At 35.0% G+C, this 23,487-nt stretch overlaps 1 protein-coding gene across 5 annotated transcripts in view; it reads right to left on the bottom strand.

Annotated features, from left to right (window-relative positions):
* Positions 1–23,487, bottom strand: part of CASK (peripheral plasma membrane protein CASK) — a 624,590-nt gene that overhangs the window by 550,409 nt on the left and 50,694 nt on the right. The window lies entirely within an intron of this gene.

The raw sequence follows: 23,487 nt of genomic DNA, 5'->3' as shown, positions 1-23,487 counted from the left end.
ATATCCATCTAGCAAACCCTCATGATTTGGTTGGTTTAAAACCACATTTATTGTGTATTGAGTGTTGTCAGTCGCAAATGTGTTGGTTACACCATTTACAACTCAAGAATGGCTCGATCAATTTTTATGATTTTGGATCTGTTGGCTTTGTCTAATAAAAGAATACTTATTGAAACTTATTGAAAAAAAATCTAATATATGGAACAAAATCGCAAAATCGAGTTAGTCACACCATCTAATTATAACAGAAGAACTGCTACAACACAACATTACCAACACACAAGCAACATTATCAAGCAATCAATAACAACGATAAAGTTTTCATAATCAACTCGAAGAATAAATCAATTTGGATAGATCAAATTAAAATGAAATGAATGTACAGAATAGCATTAAATAGCTTATCTAATAATTAAAATATGTCAGGTCCTGAGCGTGTATATAGCAGGGAAGCCTACGATGCAAAATGGGGATTTACTTTAGCGTCATTGAGACATATTAGGTTGCAAAGCTTAGATGATAAGAAGAAAAAAATGTTATATAATATATACCTTTTCATCGGCGGGGGAAACGGCTATAGATTTTTAAATATGTAAAAAAATACTGTTGCATGGACATACTCAAACGCGTCAGATATTGATAGCATCAATGTCCTATGTATTTTTAATAATGTTAGTATGATAATGATCGTTTGCATGATGTGGGTGGTTGTACGTAAGGGTTAAAAGTGAAAAGAAAAAAAAATTAATGGAGCGCGTCAGATTTTCTAAGGGGGTATTCAATAATCTGACGGTTTCGATCTGAGGCAAACTCGCGGCCATTATTATAATGTGCAAAAAAAATCACCATTTTGAAATACTCAAGCGCGTCAGATTAAGATATATATGGTTCATCTTTATGCTTTAGACGTGCTGTCTCATAATCTGACGATTTTCTAGAGGGATTCGTTAATCTGACAAAAACAATTTTTTTAAATTCATTGAACTTAATTAATTGGAAATCTCAGGAAATAGCATGCAAATAAATAATTGTAGGTTTTTTAAATAGAATACTTGTATTTATAAGAAAATAATTTTTTAAAAAATGCTCAAAAAAATGTAATTTTTTATAATCAATTGATTAATTAATGAAGAGAAATGAAACTTTCTATGTTTCTCAACACTTTTATTTGTAACTAACGTTACTGCAGTTTCGTCCTATAAGGATATTTTCAAAATTATGTACTGTATAAGTTTGAAAATGTCCTTATATATTATATAAGTTTGAAAATGTTCTTATATATTATATAAGTTTGAAAATGTCCTTATAGGACGAAACTGCAGTAACGTTAGTTACAAATAAAAGTGGTAAAAAACATAGAAAGTTTAATTTCTCTCTTCTTCATTATGATTTCCTACCACGTAGTAACGTCAATTAATTGATTAATTAATCATCATCTTCATCACGAACGAGTCTCTGTGATCAGCTGTGATGGCGTCATGGCAACAGAATTCGGAGTGGGGACGGAGTGAGAGTAATAGATAGATAAAAAGTGAATAGATAATAGAGGAATAGAAACTCTCCGAGTTTCTATTCCTCTATTCATAGCTAATTACAGCTGCAGGCATTAAACTTTATCGACGAATTTTTGTTATTTCAGCTTGCGGAAATCGTCAGATTATATATTTTTCGTTATCTTTGAATTATTTCCTTCAAGATAAAAAAAGCTATGCTCGAGAATGTCGAAATGACACAATTTTTTTACAAGTTTGCTGCCTTCCCCTTTCTTTACGTCACTCACAAATTGTCAGATTACTGGAATATACACTTTTCAGCAGGTGATTAACTCACCCTACCTTAATCTGACGCGCTCGAGAATTTCTGATGATCAATTTTGTTTTACTCATCTGATCCTTATTCCTCACAGGAGGCCTTATATATGGGGCTCATATTTGGTGGAGGTATTTAACCGGGTACAAGGTATTCCCCTGTATATTAATCTGCCGCGCTTTAGTAAATCCCGAAATCCCCGCTTGGCCTCCCCTATTAATATAAGGCAATACAGTAACCAATACAAGTTTTCAAACTAGCTTAAAAATCTATCACTGAACACCCATAGAGGCGACACATACTTTCTACCGACAGTCTCTGGATATAGGGTGTTTCAAATTCTATCCTCACAATTGAGATCTCGGAAACTATGAGAGATACGAAGATGTTTAAATTAAGCCAAAGTTGCACATTTAACCTGACTAACAATATGCCGTTGAGAAAGTTCAGAAATTCCGAGTATATCCGGAGATATCCGGAAAAAACAGAAATTTCGGAAAATGGTTTTTATTTTTTTCTGGCTTTATTTTTCGAAGGTTCCAAAATAAATTGCACTTCTACATTGTATTTTCCCTGCTACATTTAGGTGTTTTCAGATTTGCTATCCAACGTTTAGTGTCTTCCGGCCACCATCGATTTAATTCTTTTTATAAGCGCTAAATTGGGATTCTTTCTATTTTGATTTTACCTTTTCAATGATGTATCATAAGTTATCATTCTTTTTCGAAAAATGGGAGATATTTAAAAAAAATAATTCTTATTATAATAGGTTTTAACTTTGATGTTTTTAAATTTGACTTTCAATTTGTTACACTCAATGATATTTTTTGGTTTTGACTTTTTGGCGAAAAATGGCTTTCACGAATGAAGAAAAAAGAGATATCATACAAAATTAAAAATAATAATAATAATAATAATGACTTTATTCATAAAAAAGAATAATTATAATCATACAAACAAATAATAGCTATGTTGAATAAAGTAAAATGGCAATAAGTGCAGAAGCACTTGTTTCGCCTAAAAAAGAAAACTTAACACATACACACACAAATACATACAGACACTTTTTTTAAAATAATGTTAGGGCTATAAAATGACCAAATTGTAAACCTAGAAGGTGAACGATCAATATAAGTCCCTACTGAAGTCGTAAGGGTCTGTAGATGGGGGTCGATAAATTGCAAATAAATATATATAAGTATTTCCGAATTCAATTTTCAACTCGATAGCTTTAATATGGTTTATCTTTACTATTCTATGGTAATAATTGAGATGGGATCGAATATAAATCACTACTCCGTCATTTTGGTTTAAATCACCTTCGCTATATAGCATATCATATCCTGGAATGCCATACAGTTCAGGATTTTTCAACACCCATGTTTCTGTTAAAGCCACACAATCTATATCAGAATTCAAACCGCTGAGGAAAACTTTAAATTCATCGAGATTCTTATTTAGGCTGCGAATATTGTTATGAAGTATTTTGAAATTGCACGAACTTTTGTTGACGTCCAAAATATTTTTACATTCATTGTAGATTTGAAGGGTGAAAGTTTCAATCGTATCTACATTGAAATCACGGATGTATTGATCCATTGAAGAAAGGAAAGAGCTGAGCTAAATTCATTAACTAAAAGATTATGATTACACAGATAACCTGCGATTAAAAATGCAACCTATCGATCATGAACTTGAAAGAATGGAATGATTGTATTCAATGTAGAAGAGCTATCGTGGATAATTGATGAGTCAGAAGAAAAAATATGCATCAATAACTGAAAGTTATTCTTTTTTTTGTGAGTTTGATTGTAATCTAATGGTTTTGTCAGCTTTCAGAATTTTCTTTGTGTTACCGCTAGATTTTGGAGTGTTGTTCAGTTGATTACTTGTCTTAGTGTCTTTGAAGTTTTTTGGTATTTGAATTTTATCTTCCAAGTGTAATAGCAATGGCTGAGTTGGGGTGGCTGGCGTGCTACTACACTTTCTCTCTGTTTCTTGCTCCGCTTCTTGTAATTCTTGTAGTGAGAATACCTTATCCTCTATAACTAAATTACTCCCTTTGATGAAGCACCTCTTGCCGTTGCGTCTCTCTTGGAGAAGATACTCCTTCAGTGAAAGAAATTCTCTGCGCTGCTGATCAGTTAAATCGTGAGCTATAGAGAATCCGCTTCCTTTGAGTTTTTTACGATAGAAACAGTGCTAGGACATTTGATAAAGGAGATATGTATGAGGTAAGTTAGACATTGTGTCCTCTTCAATAAAAATTGATAATTTGCAGATAAACATGAACCCATGTTTTCCTGGAAAATATAATTTGGACAGATGAAAGCACTTTTACGAATTGTAGAATATTCAACCGAAATAACGAACACATTTGGAGCATAAACAACCTCAGGCAGTTCCGAGAAATTCGACCTCAAGTGCGATTTTCTATCAAGTTGTAGGCAGGAATTTACAAAGAAAGAATTTTGGGTCCTTATTTATTTTACGGAATTTTGAATAGAGAAACATATCACTATTTTTTAATTTTTAGAAGACTATTTGGATGATCTACCTTTGGCTAACTATAACATCATCTGGTTTCAACATGCTGGTGCTCCATCGCACACTACTAGATGAGTATCTAATTACCTAACTGAAAGGTTTGGTAATAAATGGATAGGGAATAATGGGCCGGTAAGGTGGCCAACAAGGTCTCCAGACTTAAGTGTTATGGATACATTCTTAAGTTGTACCCTGAAAAATAGAGTTTATGGTCAGAGAGAATATCAAAATAGTGAAGACTTTCAACACAGCATTGTTAGAGGGAAATTCATCGTGCAGTGAATAATATACGAAGAAGAGCACAGTTGGGTTATCATGAACAAGGCCAGCAATTTGAGTATGTGCTATGATTTACTTTCGTCTTTACATTTCAGTTAATTGTTATTTGTTCAAAGTTCTATTTTCATTGAAAAGGACACAATGTCTAATTTACCTCATACACACCTCATTTATCAAATTTTTATTGTTGATTCTGTGTCCGTATTTTTCATTGGCTTTTCAAACGAACCAAACAGGTTAGATTTTGATCCAATGACTTGAACATAGTTCGATGTGGTTGTCATCTTTCGGGATACAAGTTTAAATACATTTACGATGTCCTAACTCTGTTTCTATCGTATTTGTAATAAATTTGTACCATATCTGTTTCTATTCTAAACAGAAAGAATCCACTGTAGCGCCCACAATAAAAAATAAAGTTGATGATGGTGGTCGGAAGACGAAACGTCGGATATCAAATCTGAAAACACCATTATGTAGCAGGGAAAAAGTGGAAATGTGGAAGTGCAATTCATTTTCGAATCCTTCAAAAAATAAAGCCAAAAAATAAAAACCATTTTCCAAAATTTCTGTTTTTTCCATGTATCTCCGGATATACTAGGAATTTCAGAACTTTCTTAACGGCATATTGTTAGTCAGGTAAATGCGCCATTTTGCCCTAATTTAACCATCTTCGTATCTCTCATAGTTTCCGAGATCCCAATGGTGAGGATCGAATTTGAAACACCCTGCATGATCATTCAAACGACAATTACCTGTGAGAAGGCCTGTTAGACAACGTAGTTCATACCTACTGTAATGCAACAACTGTTTGGTATCAAGCTTCGAAGGGAGAATAAATGCCTTGGAGTGAGGCAATCCTGGAAGAGTACTGCATACTAGAGTTGAATTCGGTGGTTGAACTTCAAGATATTAATTCTATTGTAATATGGAGATATGTTTGGGAAAGAGAAGTGTTGGCTTTCTACTTCTCGATCTTGATACAAAGAATATAATAATGTGGACATATGTGTTCTTTTCTACTGAGATGTGAATGGCAGAAATGCGGGCAACAGTTTGGGAGTATTTGTATTTAATTTTTGAGGAATTCATTAGGATAATAATAGTTTGTTGGGAAAGAAAGTTTTTGGCTTTCTACTACTCCATCTTGATACAAATAAATGTGGGAATCTTCCAAAGAAAGGAAGGAAGTAATCACTCCTAAAAATAAAACCCCTTCAATTCAGATAATAATAGTATACTGTACTCCCAAAATCCATTTGAGTTTATGTCTCTGGTTGAAAGATATTTGTAACGCCACAATGTTTTATGTTCGAAATAGAAAAATTTTTATCTATTATGATTCCCAAATTCTTGAACTCATTAACATTAGGAATTAGATTTCTATTCAAGACTGTATCAACACTTTCACCTTCGAGTGATCGTTGAACATATAGTTTACTACCCATTACTAGAGCAACCGTTTTTGCGTATCGTCTGCAAACATGTGAGTTTTCTAACGGGTCGGTAATGAAGATGGTAGGTAGGTCTGCAGTAACAATACTTGTTGAGATTGGGCCCAAAATAGTTTCTTGCGGTACTCCGGCTACTACAACGTTATTTTCAGATATTGATCCTCCGAATCCTCTGACTAAAATAATTTTTCAACCACATTGATCGGATTTATTCTAGTCCACAGAACTTCAATTTTGCAAAACATGCATGCTGCATATCCCATGTGTTAAAATTGAAGGGAGTATATTTTTAAAGATTAGTTCTTAGAAAAATGCCAAAAAATGAAAGGAAAGCAATCAATTTCAAAATAAACTCTTCACAACTCTTTACATTCAGATACAAATTTGAAAAAAAAAAACCTCTCGAAACAACTACTTTCATATAAACATTGAATTACACGAATTAAATAGTACTTCAGAAATAATTACTTCTATACGGACATTGAATTAAACAAGAATCACTTTTTCCTAATGATATTGTACTCCATTCATTATGGAATTGAATCAGATATCATTCGGAAAGCTACCCAATATAGTATTTGTATGAATGAGTTACGATATGAATGAATTGAGTGATTCATCTTGCAATATTATTCAGAAGGGTGCCGATGAGGGATTGCTCGGGTTATGATCGATTGAGCTTGCTTTTCGAGGCATATATGTTGAGTTATATTTTAGGAAAAGGATATACTCAAAACACTTAGTTTTAAAATCCAAATTTTAAAATTTATGTAAAATATGAGCGCCGATTTATGTTCATTTCAATCAGTAGTTCAGGTATTGTGTATTCAATAGCTGTAATCGCTTCCTAGCCTCCAACTGTTGATTCGTTTTCATACTTTGAGATACATAATATTTTGAACTGACTTCAGTTCATCCCAATAAATTTTCAAAATATTCACCATTCACTTCCTGAAAATAATGAAGTCTGAATATAAATTCATTTCCTTCTTTATGGGATGTTTCTGACGTAATTTCGTTACAAGCACCTCTCATTCTATTATTATTATTCTATTATTCTTATTCTATAGTTCTGGATTGGTTTCCAGTTGTAGACCATACCCTTGAAATATCACGTATGCACAAAAAAAAATCTGAGAGCGTCATATCAGGTAATCCAGCGGACTATTTCGAGAGAACACGCCTGACTTTCCACCAGTTTCAGATTATTGTCATCCACTCCCGAACCAGTCTGTTATAATGAGAAAACGTTCCATCTTGCTGAAACGTAATATCAATTCGAAACTCGTTTGCCTGGACTACTTCGCCAGTTATAAAACGGCCTGATACTTTATTGTAGGATATTCAAAAACAGTTTCTGTTAAATTTTCTTCGAAAATATCGACCCTACACTGTAGTTATTCTGGGTATTGTATGTGCCCTCGAAATATATGTTGGTTTATGTCAAACCACTAACGTTCTTTTTACTTATTTACTGAATTATTGACACAAGGTATATTTATGATTGAAACAAATGTAGTTAATGTATAACGAATCATGGGTTATACGATGTCATGGCCTCACAAAACTGCAATCTTCTTTTGAGATTATATTCGTCCAATGGATGAAGAATGTTTAATGTGAAGGGTGATATTTATGATATATAGGTTTATATAAAAACGTTTGTGAGAACCAACAGCTTCCATTGTTAGTAATTGATTTGTTCGTTCATATACGTATTTATTGATATTCAACGAAAGTCATTTTTTGTGGAGGAAAAATCAGTTTTTTATGGACCTTTTTTTGGGTATTTGTTACCTTCCACAATCTTTTACGTTTCGGGGGCCAAAATCTGCCTCCGTCTTCAGAAGTTGATAAAAAATTCGAATATATTCGCAGTTATTCCTTTTTTGATAGCTTATTTCTTTACTTCTTCAAAAGATGTCAAAGAAGTTTTTTATTTATGTGTTTTGATAATTTTGATCCTGTCAATTGTCTATTTTTTATATAATCTCGATGTTCATTCTCACGCACTTTCAATAGTCTTGAGGTTTCACCAATGTAACTTTTACCACAAGAGCAAGGTATTTTATAAATACAATTTTTTGTTTTTTCTTCAGTGTTGTTGGGATTTGTATGTGTGAGTATAGATCTCAGTGTATTTTTTGTTTTGAAAATAGTTCTAACATCATACCTACTTCCAATTCGTCTTATTTTTCAGATAGTCTTGGAATGTAAGGTATAACGTTAGTTGTGAAAGGTGTCGGTGGATGTTGAGTCGGTAATTGTTTAGTTGGATGTTGTTGAATTTGTGAAGCTGTTTGTATGTTAGTTTGGTTTTTAATTGACTCTTTATTTTCTATTGCATTTATCGTTGAATTTATGAACGAATCTGGATAAGCCTTATCTTTCCAAAGAGATTTAATTAATGATATTTCTTTATTGAGATTTTCAGTTGAATTGCATATCGTTTTAGCTCTTTTGTAAAAGCAATTTATTATACCTTTTTTATTTCTTTATTGACATTTTCAGTTGAATTGCATATCGTTTTAGCTCTTTTGTAAAAGCAATTTATTATACCTTTTTTAACACTCGCATGATGATTTGATGTATAGTGAAGATATCTATTTGTATGTGTTTTCTTCCGATAAACTTCTTTGACATATGTCGAAGAAGTAAAGAAATAAGCTATCAAAAAAGGAATAACTGCGAATATATTCGAATTTTTTATCAACTTCTGAAGACGGAGGCAGAATTTGGCCTCCGAAACGTAAAAGATTGTGGAAGGTAGCAAATACCCAAAAGAAAGGTCGATAAAAAACGTATTTATTGAATTCTTTCATTTCAATGCCGTATGAAATCACCAGAATATGCCGTTAGTTTATGCAAAAACGAGACCTTTCACAAATAGAAATAAAACTTGACCTCAAACATTGATTAGGTGTTCCTTGAATAATCCATTTTCTGGACTTGAAAACGGGAATATAAGACGTCTTTAACGATGGTGCGAGAACTGAAAACCAATTCCAGGGTAATTCAGTTTCAAGTGCACATCAACCAATTCTAATTATTGTTAGTCAATGTTTCTGACAATTAATTTAAGAGGTTATAATGTTGCCAGTTTGAGAGGTAGAACAAAGTTTCCCTGAATGTTTCTGTAGCACTGATTTCCAGTGTAATTTTCAATTATAATACCACTAGTGCTTGGATTATTTCCGGAAACTTTTTCAATTTAACATATGGATGGCGCTCAAAAGTTCGTATGGAAAAAATTTCAAAAAGTTTGAGAACGAGAATCTTCGAATATCAAGAGAATTTTGAACTAAAAACAACCAATTCCATCTGGAAATCAACAAACTTGAATATTCAATTTTATTTTCAACACACCAACAAGATGTAATTCACTAACCATTGCTTTCATACAATAACTATATTGTAACATTTATGAATAACCTGTTTCTTTTTAGTAGTAATAATTTATTATATTTGTATTTTCAAAATATACCTGTAGGAAAAAAACAATAAGCCAATATATTTTTTTGATGACGACAGCACACTTATTTAGTCATTTCATTTGGATTCCAGGACATCGGCTACGGAGGCACATCTTAACCGGCAGCAGGATGTTGTATATCTTAATAAAGATCTAGAAATGATTTCGAATTTGGGTAGAAGTAACCAGGTTCAATTCAATGCCACAAAAACCCAGACATCGGTTTTCTCCAAGAAGATAAACCAACCGGATATAATAATGTCAGGTCAGACAATTCCGCTTTCTCCTTCGATTAATTTGTTGGGGGTTAAAATGGACACAAATATGTCTTGGCACAATCATGTCGCTGGAATTGCAAAGGCTGCTTCTAAAAAACTTGGAACAGTGTTCCGAACCAGAAAACTGTACACACCTCAGCAAATTTTGATGCTTTATAAAGCTTAGATCAGACCTTCTTTGGAGTATTGTTGTCTTGTATGGAGCTCTGCCCCCAACCTGAACATTACGTGCAACCTGGATAGCTTCGAACATCGAGGAAATGTTGGAGATTTGTCTCTTTTCTATAGATACTTTCACGGGAAATGTTCAAGTGACTTGACACATTTAATTCCACCAAGAGCGGTACCTATTAAAAATACGCAACGAACTGTGGCTGCTCATCGTTTTGAGGTTCAACTCAGTACACCTTAAATTTCACTGTTTGAGAACTTTTTTGTCTGGAGGACTGCGTTTATGTGGAATGAACTTCCTGAGAACGTTTTTCCAAATGGATTCAATCTCCAGCGATTCAAATCCAATGTGATTCGCTTCTTTCGCACAGGCAACGCTCTGAGAGCGCCTTAAGGATTTTCCTGTAGTGCTTGTATTTTGTCATTTAAAAAAAATACCTGTTTTACCAGAATTACTCATTTATCTGATTAATTTTTTTGTAATTACCAACTGTTATATAAACATTGTGGAATAATTTGATATACAAGTCCAACTTGTGTTAGGTCCAACCGTGTTAGGAATCACACGTTAAAAGGTAAGACCTCGTTAATCCTTAGCTCGCACAAGTTTCGACTTCTGAGGGTTGTCGTTCGTATGGGTGCGACAGCTGATTAACGGAAAAACAGATTTTAAACAGATTTTTAAACTGAAGAAGCTACCGTGTAGCAAAACGTATTTTGAATAAAATATATAGTGCGAAATTCTATAACTATTATCGAGGATGGTGTTTTTGATTTTTATCAAGTACTGGATCAGTACCTATATTCATAATTACAAACAGTTTTATTGGAGTGAGATTGAAAAATATTTATACTGTTCGAATCTCGCAACCAGACTCTCAGTAATGTAAAAAAATCACACATTCCTAAATTGTATAAACATCGTCTATTAACGGCAAGTAAACACACTCAACTTTATTTTCAACATCAAATACAAATATAATTTCTGATTGTTTGTTTAATGCCGTTGCGATTATGTACATCGACGTGCTTCCGCTTTTTCATTTCAGTTTGCATAGAAATTTTTGATCCGGTCTCTTCTGGTATCATAACTATAGAAAGACTTGAATAAAATACACTCATCGGCACGAAAACTTGTCACAACTTGAATTTTAAATGAAACTACCGGATTTCACTTTCAAGTAAACTTTGAAAAACTTTCACAAACTCACAAACAAAAGAAAAATAACACGTAAACTAATTGGCACAACTTGCCGGTCTAATTAATATCACGTTTTACCTCCACGAGCCTGAAAAATGGCATTCATTCATTTGAACATTCAATTAATAGAGTTTAAAACTTCATTTTGTTGAATTACTTTCTGATCTGAAGTACGAGCAGCATGAGCTCGGTTTCGATTACTTCCACTAAGCCTGTTCCAAACATGCTCGCTGGAATTTATATACGGACGGTATGACGACAATTTTTTCCCCAATGAATGGTACAGAGTGGGCCAAACTTAACACTCTTAAAGGGAAACTCCTGTTTTCAAACTAGATATATGAAAACTGATGGCTGTGTTTGAGTGTCAAAATTTATGACAAACTCAATGGTGAAAACCGCATTTCGATATCCATCATCGTTTCTGAGTTATAGCATGTTTCTCGAAAATGTGCATGCATTATGTTTCTATGAAAACATTTCCCGAAACACGTAGAATTCAATCGTGTGTCAAATGAGATGTCAATAGTTATTGATGGAAATCTATGTTGTCCTCTATTTACTGGTAGCTGTCAAATGTTAATTTGAGCAGTAAAGACGCTCTTTACTCAGTGGTTTTTGTTCAATTTTCAAACACATTCGCAATGAAGTATGAGAATTATGAAAAATACTATATAATACTTTGTTTTATGCAAACTGGAGAAAATGCAGAAGCAACAAGCAATTTTTATCACGAAAGGTATCCAGAAAGAAGACGTCATTTTAGAGACATTTCCCCAAGATTGCGACACAACCTAATTGATGTTGGTCAGTTTGAAAAAAAAAGGCCAGAATTATATGAATCAAATAGCGATAAGGAGGAAGAAATAGTTGTTTTAGTTGTTGAAAATAGTCCCAAAACGTCAACGCTGAATTTGAAAATATCAACAGGCCTACCAAGAACAAACTTAGGAGGATGTTTAAAAACACAAATTCAGGCCATACAGGACCAGAAAAGTTCATCAACTCAGGCCAGGAGATTTTGAATGCCTCACGGCTTTTTGCCAGCGCGTGATTTTCATTAAATTATTTTTGGACAGAGAAAGCTTATATAAGCAGAACCGGCATTTTCAATTCTTATACTTGGGCACAACAAAATCATCATTCTACTGTGGAGAAGAGAAGTCAAGGAAGATTTGGATATAGTGTATGGCAGGTGTTTTCAGGGGTAGAATTATCGACGCATTCATTTATAATTGCACTCTCACATTTCAGAGGTATTTAGAAATTTTGAGGCAAAATACTGAAGCCCTCGTTGAGCCACTAATAGAACTAATAATGAGATAGCCAACCAAGGATTCAACCGTTGGCCGGCCAGGTCACCTGACCTAACGCCTATGGACTTTCACCTTTGGGGAAGGTTGAAAAATCTTATTTTTAAATTGTCGATGAATTGCTGGATACAAATTGGAAGCGGCAGTGGTGCAAAGTTTTGCTTCTCTCACTCCTATTGAACTGTTTAATTAATCAAAAAACATTCAGAAAAAGTGTCGCTGGTAGACATTTCGAACACCTTCTCTGAAGAAATATATCTCACTGTTTGTTCTTTATCATTATTATTGTTGAAGTTTCATTTATTATCTAATATATAAAAATGGATGTTTGTTAATTGGTTGGTTGGTTGGTTGGTAAGTGATAAACTTCTACATCGCTCAACCAATCGTGATGAAACTTGACATGTATAAGTAATTTTTCATAGAGAAGGTTTTTAGGATATAAATTTTTCTGTAACTCACCACTAGATGGCGCTATAGCGCTATAACGCTGCGCACGCCTAAGTTCGTTGATTCTGATTTTGTCAAATCATTGGAACAGCAGAGATACAGCAACATAGTACTAATTAGTACTACAACTACCAAATTCTACACGGGCGAAGCCGCTGGCAACAACTAGTAGTATATATAGTTTAAATTGTTATCAGTTTTATTGAAACTAAGCGCTTTCTCAATATTTGATAGCTACTACTGAACAATTTCTTTCTGTTTTATCGCCGCATCGTGCCTACTTGATCAAATTGTGCGTTTCAAAGTCAACATAAAAAAACCTAAAAGCTCTGTATTTCAAAGATGACTTTAGCAAAATATCAAGTGTGCTACATTTTTGGAAATGTAATTTCAAACTCTATTGAATTATGCAGGAATATACATTAAAAAATAGTTTTTCATCAATAACTATTGATATCTCATTTGAAAAAATGAGTTTTCTACACCATTGAATCCTACGTAAAAATGTGCATTGGAAATGTTTCCATAGAAATAAGAAATTTTTCACAGGAAAAAAGTTACGAGGACTTTTCAAAAATTCATATTTTCGAAAAACATGCTGCAACTCATATGCTGAAACATATGCTGTAACTCGATATGTGGTTTTCACCATCAAGTTTGTCACAAAATTTGACTCTCAGACACAGCTATCAGTTTACATCTATCTAGTTTTGAAACAGGAGTTTCCCTTTGAAAGGATCAAATTTGGCCCACTCTGTACAAATGGACAACGTGAACTTGAATTATCTAATTTATTTATCTATGAGGGGTCGGAGATCCTGTAGGGACAATGTACAATTCTTTACGCGTCTCCGATAATCCGGTCAATCTAGACATTGGAGGCAGGTACATAAATTTACAACAAGCTGCAAACGCCTGTAATTGTTCAAAACATAGTTTAAAATATGATTTTGAAATTCCGAATGATTGCGATGCCTGGAAAAAAAATTATTCGAGGTCAAAGGTCAAAAATTTCGAAAAAAATTGGTTTTTCGCGATTTTCAGAAAACAGATAAAAATTGTAGACCATAAAATTCTCTATATAAATGTATCAATACTTTTTTTTTTCTCAGAGCCACCGTTTCTGAGATACGACGAGTCAAAAAGTTGTAAAAGTTGTAATCGTCATTATATGCACACGTTTCCACGCCACCTATGAGGTAGTGTACTTAGCGCGTTTTTTGTGGTTTCCCCAGTCCACATTTCCAGTCGACGTCCCAGTCCAACTTTTTTACAACCACATTTAGAGCTGCATCCGTTTTTACAGTTGCAAAAAATTGTGTTCAGCAGTTTTTCCAGCGCAGGTGGGAGTAAAGTCTGAATAGGTTCTAATGCATTGTCGACCAACTTCCAAACCCAGTCTTTTGGGTCTAGCTGATAACCAAGCCACACTTGAACTTGGTAATATACCCGGAAAAGATGTTGATGAGCAGCAACTGAGGTTGGAGGAAGACAAGCTAATTGCACCTGTTTCTTATTTTTAGTGTTTTTTACGAAACATGCATATCGATACTTATCTAAGCAGGTGGTTTTTTCGGAGCTTTGTACATAGAAAGAAGAAACTGAATCCCGTTGGTGATAATTTCTTGTTGAGTCGAATTACTTTTTTTGAAAACTTCGGCACGTTGAACTGAATCTTGTTTTTCAAACATTTTAAAGACTGTTACTTTACCCCTCCTGTAAAATGCAGATGTCGTATCACATCCAGTTATTGCGTGTGAAAATAGTACATAATTTTGACTCTTTGCAAAAGTAGATAAACTTTTTGACGAATATATTTCGGTTTAACTTTAAGCTTTTCCTGGCTTTAGAAAGAAAATACTTTTTTCAGGTGGAGTTCGACCAATAAGAAGTACAAGTAAGTCTATATCTTCACCAACAACAATAGTTGTATTTGTCAAATTAAATTGCTCTATAGCTGTTTCAATAATCAGTACGTCGGCATCGTTATTAGCCTGTTCAACCAATATATTTTCGCCAATGAACTTATCCTTCAACATTGAAATGAACCGAGATTTGTTTTGAGTATTTGCAAGAAATGTCTGTTGACTGGTAGAAACTATCATAAGTTCACCAAATAGAATATCGGAAGATGAAGATGTTTCTAAAGTTCGACGTCGTTGTTCTGCAATATAATTCGTCGTATCTCAGAAACAGTGGATCTAAGAAGAAAAAGTATTGATACATTTTTTGTAGAGAATTTTATGATCTTCAATTTTTATCTGAAGTTATTTTATGATAAAACTTACTGTTTTCCTGAAAATCGCGGAAAAATAATTTTTTTCGAAATTTTTGAACTTTGACCTCATATAAATTTTTTTCAGGCATCGCAATCATTCGGAATTTCAAAATCTCATTTTCAACCATGTTTTGAACAATTATACGAATTTGCAGCTTGTTGTAAATTTATGTACCTTCACTCTTATTTTTTAGTCTAATTTGTCCGGACTAGAATATATACCAGCCAATACCATAACTGAACCCTCTTGAAAACTCAGAAAAGCTGAAAGATACTCGGTATATCGTTCACCATTTCTTCTCCATACTCTTTCTCGACCATTCGGGAAAAATGAATTCATCAGTAAACAACACATTTCTCCAGTCGTTTGCATTCCAACGAAGATAGTCTGATAGCGAAATGTAATCTAGTTACTCGATGTTTTCTGGAAAGTTTTATGGCGGGTCTTCAAGAGTTCAAATTAGCCTCATTGATCCATCTTCTAACGGTTCGTTCATTTTCATTTACGTTTCTACATGAAGAATATTGTATGTACCTAATAGCACTGACGAAAACACTATAAACCTCCATACCGATTAGTAGTTGTTATCTGAAAAACTATTCTGGGACGTCGAGTGTAAGCACCTGCCCCTATAAAACTAGCAAAGACACGTTACACTGTAACGTGTGAAACTTCGTATCTGTTAACCACGTAAATTTTCAAAAATGCGTAGTTTCCTCGTGATACTGAAGTAAGGGCAAGGTGATAACTTCAATATTGTTGAAATTTTTAAACAGTATTTTGAATAATATAGGAATGTAGACTTTCACGGCTGGAGTCAATGTTTTGATTGGCTTCCGGACTTTGCCATGGTCTTCTGTGGTTCTTTCAGTTGACACCTCAAGAAGAGTACTTCGACCACGCCACTGAAGATGACTGCCGCAGTTGCAGTTGAAACGTTTGGGGATTAAGACTACGCCAAAACCCGGAAGCCAGTCAAAACAATATTTTGAATAGTTCAATTTGATAAACATGTTTCATCAAAATCTAGCTCTTGGTAACGGTAAATTAAACAAAATATCAGGGTATTTTCATCAGAAATCGAAAGGGTGGCTGTTTGCCGTGCCGGTGACTGTATAATAATACTTCTGTTGAAATTATTAACCTGGCAACTATATGTACATCACATTGTTCGATAGATTGGTTGTATTTCACCATTTTACGGTTTACTGGATATTATTAATGATTGATTAGTATTTTACTGAACGTTCGTCAATATGTTGATGATTAATATTTGTCGCATGAAATGTATATGAGCTGACGACTTCTGTACTATGGATGTGAGTGGAGTATTCAACTATTGGGAAGATTTATTGAATGAACGGTAGAGGTAGTGGAACCCTCAAGTTGTTGTCCTCTTAGTTTCAATGAGATTCCAAAATGGAAAGCTCAACTAATCTTGTAATATTGCATATTGCTTATTCGTCTATAGATAGAAAACCCAATAACGTGTGTGATAGAAAGTATTTGGGTTATTCATCTTTGAAAACCAGCCAGGTCTCACCCAATATTCCAAAAACAAAGAAAATAAAAACATATACAGTGCGACTCAAGAGAAAACGCCCCTGAATTGTAGTCATTTTTGAAAACAGAGATTTTTGGTACAGGCGTAGACCTTCCTGGGTCGCACTTAGCCCGAGCGACAGCCTCGATATTTTGCTTAGCGTTGGAGATACCAAAATGAATTATTTGAAAAAGTTACTTAGAAATCGATCAAGTCTGATTTTCAATTAATGAATCCAAATATAAAGCTATGGAAATGATAAAATAGTCAAAATAAATGAAATGAATGTATTGAAATAACAAAATAACACTAGCCTATCTAAAATTTTGAAAAACATTTTAATTTTCTGTTTTAAATAATTGGTTGCGATATTTCTCGATATTTCAAAAGCATTTTCATATTTTGTGCTAGAGTGTCATGGAAACAAATGAACTATTTATACCTCAAATGTCAGATTGAAAGTACAAGCATCAAAAACAGTAACAAAATCTACATTGAACGTCTTAATTTACGAGGAAAAATTATAATAATAAATTTTATGATTGATTCGGCCATTACTTGATGAAGATCAATATAAATTTCATAAACTACACCTTACGAGTTGATAAAGGTCACTTGATAAAGCTACTGTGTTAGCGAAACATTTTGTGATATATATTTTTCAAATAAAGTTTGTGGAGACCAAATCGTGAGGTGTAGTTTATGAAATTGAAATAAGGCTATTTGGTAATGGTGCTCAAAATAGCAGACAAACAAGTTACTCAAGAATTCAACAGGAGACATTCGCAACAAAGTCGTATTCTACATAAAACGGCAGCCTCCGTGAATGAACTTTTTACTCAAACCGGAGGTGTATTGAAGAATTACAATTTGACTTATTTCATAATGAATATTAGGTTTTTTATTTTTATTCCTACATTATGAAGAATTTATTTTTTTCTTCTTATTTAGAACCATTAATTGAAAATCGGACTTGATATGAAAATTACAAAACAACTGAAATTTTAAATTTTGGGATGAAATTTGGTATGTAAGGTCAGAATCGATTTCTATACGAAGCAAATTATCGTGAATCTGTCTCTTTCGCAGAAATAACGCACTAGGCTGGGTTTGAAGCTGTCACTCGGGGTACGTATTGCGAAAGTGTCTATGAAGGTCTACGCTTCTTTTTGAGGACAAAAGTAGCGATTCACGTTGTATTCGAATCGCTGGAGATTAAATTCATTCGGAAAAGTATTCTCAGGAAGTTCATTCCACGTAAAGGTAGTTTCAAATCTCTGCCTTCAAAAATGACTCAAATATATGGATGTCTTCATCTTAAGTGTGTCACAGTGTAAATATTCCGATACTACTTCAAAAATCCTTCAAACTGCTTCACTGACTGTGACTTGACTGACTACAACTAGGCGTACATATCATACGCCTCTAATAAAACGTTGCCGATAAATCATCCATGTTGATAACCACTGCATCTAATTTCAATTCAAAATTTACAGGAATAAAAACGATAGTTTCAGACGATAGTACCTTTTGTTCTTTGAGATAATTGGTAATCGACAACCAAGGAGCAGTATGGTGATGAATAACGCTGGAAGATGTGTTCAACTGAACAGAAAAGCAGTAAACATAAACATTATTTTTGATTTAGAAACTTCGAAATCGGTGTTGCAGTTACGTCAATCTCCACAGTGGAAATCTTACAGTATAACCTGTATCAGTAAGTTGCGCCGAAACAGCCCGAAAAATCAACTAGACATTTGGCAATGATAGTGTTAATGAACGCACTCAACGTTGGTTTGGCAAATTTTGTTTCGGAGATCCAAGCTTCGAAGATGAGCCCCGAAGTGTACGACCTACAGTAATCCAGGACGAGGATTTGAGGACTCTGACTGACCTATCAAAAATGGTGCATGGGATGGCGAAAGATCGGGGCGTCAGCTTCCATGTGGTTTTTTATAGTTTAAAATGTGAATGAAAGGTCAAAGCCTCGGAAAGTGGGTTGCCCAAGATTTGAACGATCGCCAGAAACTGACACGTTTCGGTCTGTTCTTCTTTGCTTTTGCGCAACCAAAACGATATTTTTTTGATCGGATCGTCACCTGTAGTGAAAGTGGATCCTCTACGACAACATGAGACATTCAAGACAGTGGTTGTACACTGATGAGTCACCCAGACACTTCTCAAACGAAAAAACCCACCAAAAAAGTCCATGTTTACTGAATGGTAGTTAGCGGCTGTTGTGATTCTCTATAGGTTTCTGCAACCAGGCCAAACTATCACATCAGAGTCCTTTTGTGAGAAAATCGATAAGATTTACCAAAAATTGTGTCATCAGCAGCCGGCAATGGTCAACAGAAGATGTCCGATCCTGCTCCACGACATCGCCCATCCGCAAGTTTCACAAGTCACCGTCCGAAAATTAAATGAATGGATCATTGAAATTCTGCTTCACTCACCATACTCCCCAGGCCTCTCACCATAAACTACCATTTTTTCAAGCACTTCGATAACTTTCTCAGCGATAGAACCTTCGCCAATCAGGACCAATCGACTTGATTGAATTTCGAGTACACGAATTCCCAAACATCACAGTATACCCAATGTAATAAATAAAAGAAAGATAGAATAAATTCTATCAACCACTGAACGGCCTATACGCATTTTATGTGCTACATCAACAACTTACGAGAAAGTTATGAGCATTCAGATTTGTCAACATAATATGTTACATATGTTTCAATCTGAATTCAGATCTAGCCATAGTTATACGTCAGCACTGTAGGAAGTAATTGACGATATATGCAAAACTATTGACAGTAAGAATATGCCATTAGATGCTGATTCTCCTCCAATTCTGCAAAGTTTTTCGGAAGTTATTCATCAGGTAAAACTGTCATACTGAATCATTTTGTCAAAATCTCTGCCAGGGTACCTCAAGGAACATTCCTTGGAGGTGCCCTAAGTGCTATTTACACACCGGGCACGTTATTCGAATGCTAATCTATATCAGATTTATAATGTATTTCTTTTTCAATTTTTTTTGTTTTTGTATTTGTTATATTTTTGTTACCAGTTCTCGTAGCTGGCTGTGGAAGAACAAACTTGTAGTATTCTACACTGCAGTTCTGATTTTCGCCTCTTGGTTGTTATATTCTATTTCACCCAATAAAGACTTTTTTTTTCGCCGTAGTGTACGCTGGTCAGGCCCTATCCCCCGAAGCCCCGATACATTCGGGACGGCGCGCCAGCATTATCAACCAATGTCTGCCTTAATGCGGCAGGCTGGTATGATATTAAGATTCGAGAGTAGAGAGGACATCATTCCACCAAGGACTCCAATAATCAGAACAACCATCTTGACAGAGTTATTTGGATAGAGTCTGCGGAGTTCGAAGAGAAAATCTCGATATTTTATCCGTTTTTCCTCTTTTCTGACGATATTCGTCTCCCCAGGAGCTGAAAACTCCACGACAAATATCGTTTTGGTCTGGTGGTCGAGAAGGACTACATCAGGCTTATTAGCTTGTATGAGCCTGAGGGTGGGGAATGAATAGTTCCAATAAATTCGGCACTTCTCGTTCTTTACAACGGATTCAATTTCCCCCGAGCGTAGGGCAACACCGGTGTCTCATCAATACCGTAAGAGTGCCGTAGATGGTAATATAGCACTCTTAGGGCCGCGTTATGTCGATGGATATAGGCCGAGACCGCATAGGCTGGACATGCTGATAGCAAGTGTATTAGGGTCTCGGGTGCCTCGCGTGTGTCCCTGCACCGTGTGTCAGAAACCTCTATACCCATCACGCGACTGTGGTAGACTAAGGTGTTGAAGACACCATCCTGGCAAGCCATGATGAACCCCTCAGTTTCCGACTTCAGCCCACTCGACCTGAGAAAAGCGAAGGTCAGGCGCTTTGATAAGCCAAGGTCTGCAATGTTATTGAAGAAGACCCCATGCATTGGCTTATCCTTGTGTTTCCGCAGAAGTAAGGTGATCTCTCCGGCTTTTATCTGAGCTCTGAGCAACAGAGTTGTGGTCACCTCGTTCAGTGTCACCTCGTTCACCCAATAAAGACCATTATTATTATTATTATTATTATTATTATTTCCCGTAGTGTGCGCTGGTCAGGCCCTATCCCCCGAAGCCCCGATACATTCGGGAGGGCGCACCAGCATTATCAACCAATGACCACTCCTCACACCGTGGGGTAAGTGATCATTAGATCCGAGAATCATGTGCCCTGAGCAAGCGCAGTGAGCCAATAATGACAGCCTTCTGCATCTATGCGGCTAAGATTTCTGTCTTAGTGCGGCAAGCCGGTATGATTTTCAGATTCGAGAGTAGTGATGGCATCATTCCACCAAGGACTCAAATAATCAGAGCAACCATCTTGACAGAGTGATCTGGATAGAGTCTGCGGAGTTCGAAGAGAAAATCTCGATATTTAATTCGTTTTCCTCCTCTTTAATGAAGATATTCGTCTCGCCAGGAACTGAAAACTCCACAACAAATATAGTTTTGGTCTGGTGGTCGAGAAGAACCACATCAGGCTTATTAGCTTGTATGGACCTGAGGGTGGGGAACGAATAGTTCCAATAAATTCGGCACTTCTCGTTCACCACAACGGATTCAATATACCCCGGAGCGTAGAGCAACACCGGTGTCTCGTCAATACCGTAAACGTGCCGTAGATGGTAATATAGCACTCTTAGGGCCGCGTTATGTTGATGGATATATTATTATTATTATTATTAATATCAGTTTACCAAGTGCCCACTACATAACAACTTTCACAGCTGCGCTGATGATACCCACATCTAAAAACAATTTTCAGAGACTTCACTGGCAGTTTCGTGGTCATTCAAAAAAATTTTGTCAATCCTACGAGAACAGTTGTGATGCTTTTTGGTTGAGCAATTATGAGAAGAAATGTGAAAATAATATCCAGCTCGATAAACAAAATTTGTGCCTGACAGATCTTAAATCTTAGATTATCTTTTCTTGTCAGACAAATCATCAAACATGAGAACTTTAACCTAAAATCGATCTATTTGAACAGACATATTTGAAGCCATCACTGTAAGAAATATAATGTAAGATGCATTAATTGGTCTTATCATATGCCAGCTTTGCCGATACTGTTTATGGTATGCTCTACTTCAGTCTGATTGAAAAATTGTACAGGTATTTCCCCTCGCAAGGATTATTTCTACAACGTTTTGGCAGAGTTTCATTTACCTACTTCTGGTGATGTCTGGAGTTTAGAACAAGACTGATCCACTCGAACTTTGTTACTCATCTCTGGTACCTAGCCACCCTTATAAAGGGGTGGGTGGGTAGTAAGCTTTTGACACTTATTCAATTTCAAATATTCATTGTGTAAGTATTGAAAAATTTATGAGAATAAATAAAAAAATTAAAGGATTATTAAAACTGATCGAATAACTAGAACTGAAATTTCTGATGACTTAGTTTATGAAATGAAATTATATAAAAAATCGGTATACATAAATACGAAAATACAAGAACGCTAATTTGTATAGGAAAATGATTGTTAGCTGAGATAGAAATGATGAGAAATGAAACAGAAGGTGATGGAATAAAAAATTATTTTAGAGTAAGCTATTTCGCGGCCCTTCAAACTGATCGATCAATTAGGCGCTTTTCTCTGTTCCCTATCATCTTCCGATTTTACGGTTCAGTACACCGTGGCCTGTTTTCTTGCTTGATTGAAGGTTTCTCTAGGTTGCTAATCTCCATACTGGCGTGGCTGGAGACAAGAGCTCCACAAGGAAGAGAAGCCATCACAACCAGTGATATTCCACCCTTTCCTCAGTAGACTGTTGGATGAGATGATAATAAGTGGGTCTGCTTCACATTTGGGAACACTATCTATGGCAGCTTCACAAAAATCATGCCACCAAACACGAACAGGGACTTCTAAAATTGCATTTTTCGAATATCATGTGAGGGCGGTAACTAATATCAGTGAAACTAAGAGGCTGTTAAAAGTCCTCATTGGAGGGTAAAAGAAAAATACCAGCAAATGGGAAATAGCGGAACACACCAACATAATGTTGATATAATTCATAGCAAGGAACACTGATTTGAAAGAACGCTCAAAGGAGTTTCATATATGTTGAACAACGACTAATTCAGCTAAGCTAGTGTGGAGACCCGAAACGTATGGAACCAAGCAGAAAAACGGCTACAGTACATTTATTCGGAAAGTCGAGTGAAGAGGCTAGTTAAACACCTAAAGATTGTGAAAAGAGACAAGAGAAATGTCGTAAAGTTGTTTGATTTAAAAGGTTCTTTCCTATTATATCATTCATTCATTAAGATTTCACATCACAACAGTTTGTTTTTCTTGGCCAATAACCGTTGGCGTCATCATCCTCATCCTTTACTTATTCGTATTTTCCTAAATTAAATTTCTTCAATCAGCCGAATATTTTCCTGTGATTCTAACATCTTCAATATGTTATTATTTCATATTTTCTTTTCTCCTGGTAGATTTTATATCAGTTTCAGATAACCTCTTACATTTATTAAAAAACATTGACAACCACTTTCAAACAATAAAATATATTCTGTTAGAAACTTAACGAATGAAACATAAATTTTTGAATCGCCTGAGATCCTGAAAAACATTCCAAGTTTTTTATATTCTCCGATAATGATATTTTT

This window comes from Leptinotarsa decemlineata, unplaced genomic scaffold, assembly GCF_025532065.1.
Source record: "Leptinotarsa decemlineata unplaced genomic scaffold, Ldec_3_MD MMD2_P_RNA_scaffold_2, whole genome shotgun sequence".
Taxonomy (NCBI): Eukaryota; Metazoa; Arthropoda; class Insecta; order Coleoptera; family Chrysomelidae; genus Leptinotarsa; species Leptinotarsa decemlineata.
The sequence above is the reverse complement of the archived record's forward strand: the minus strand, read 5'-3'. Positions and strand labels throughout refer to the sequence as shown.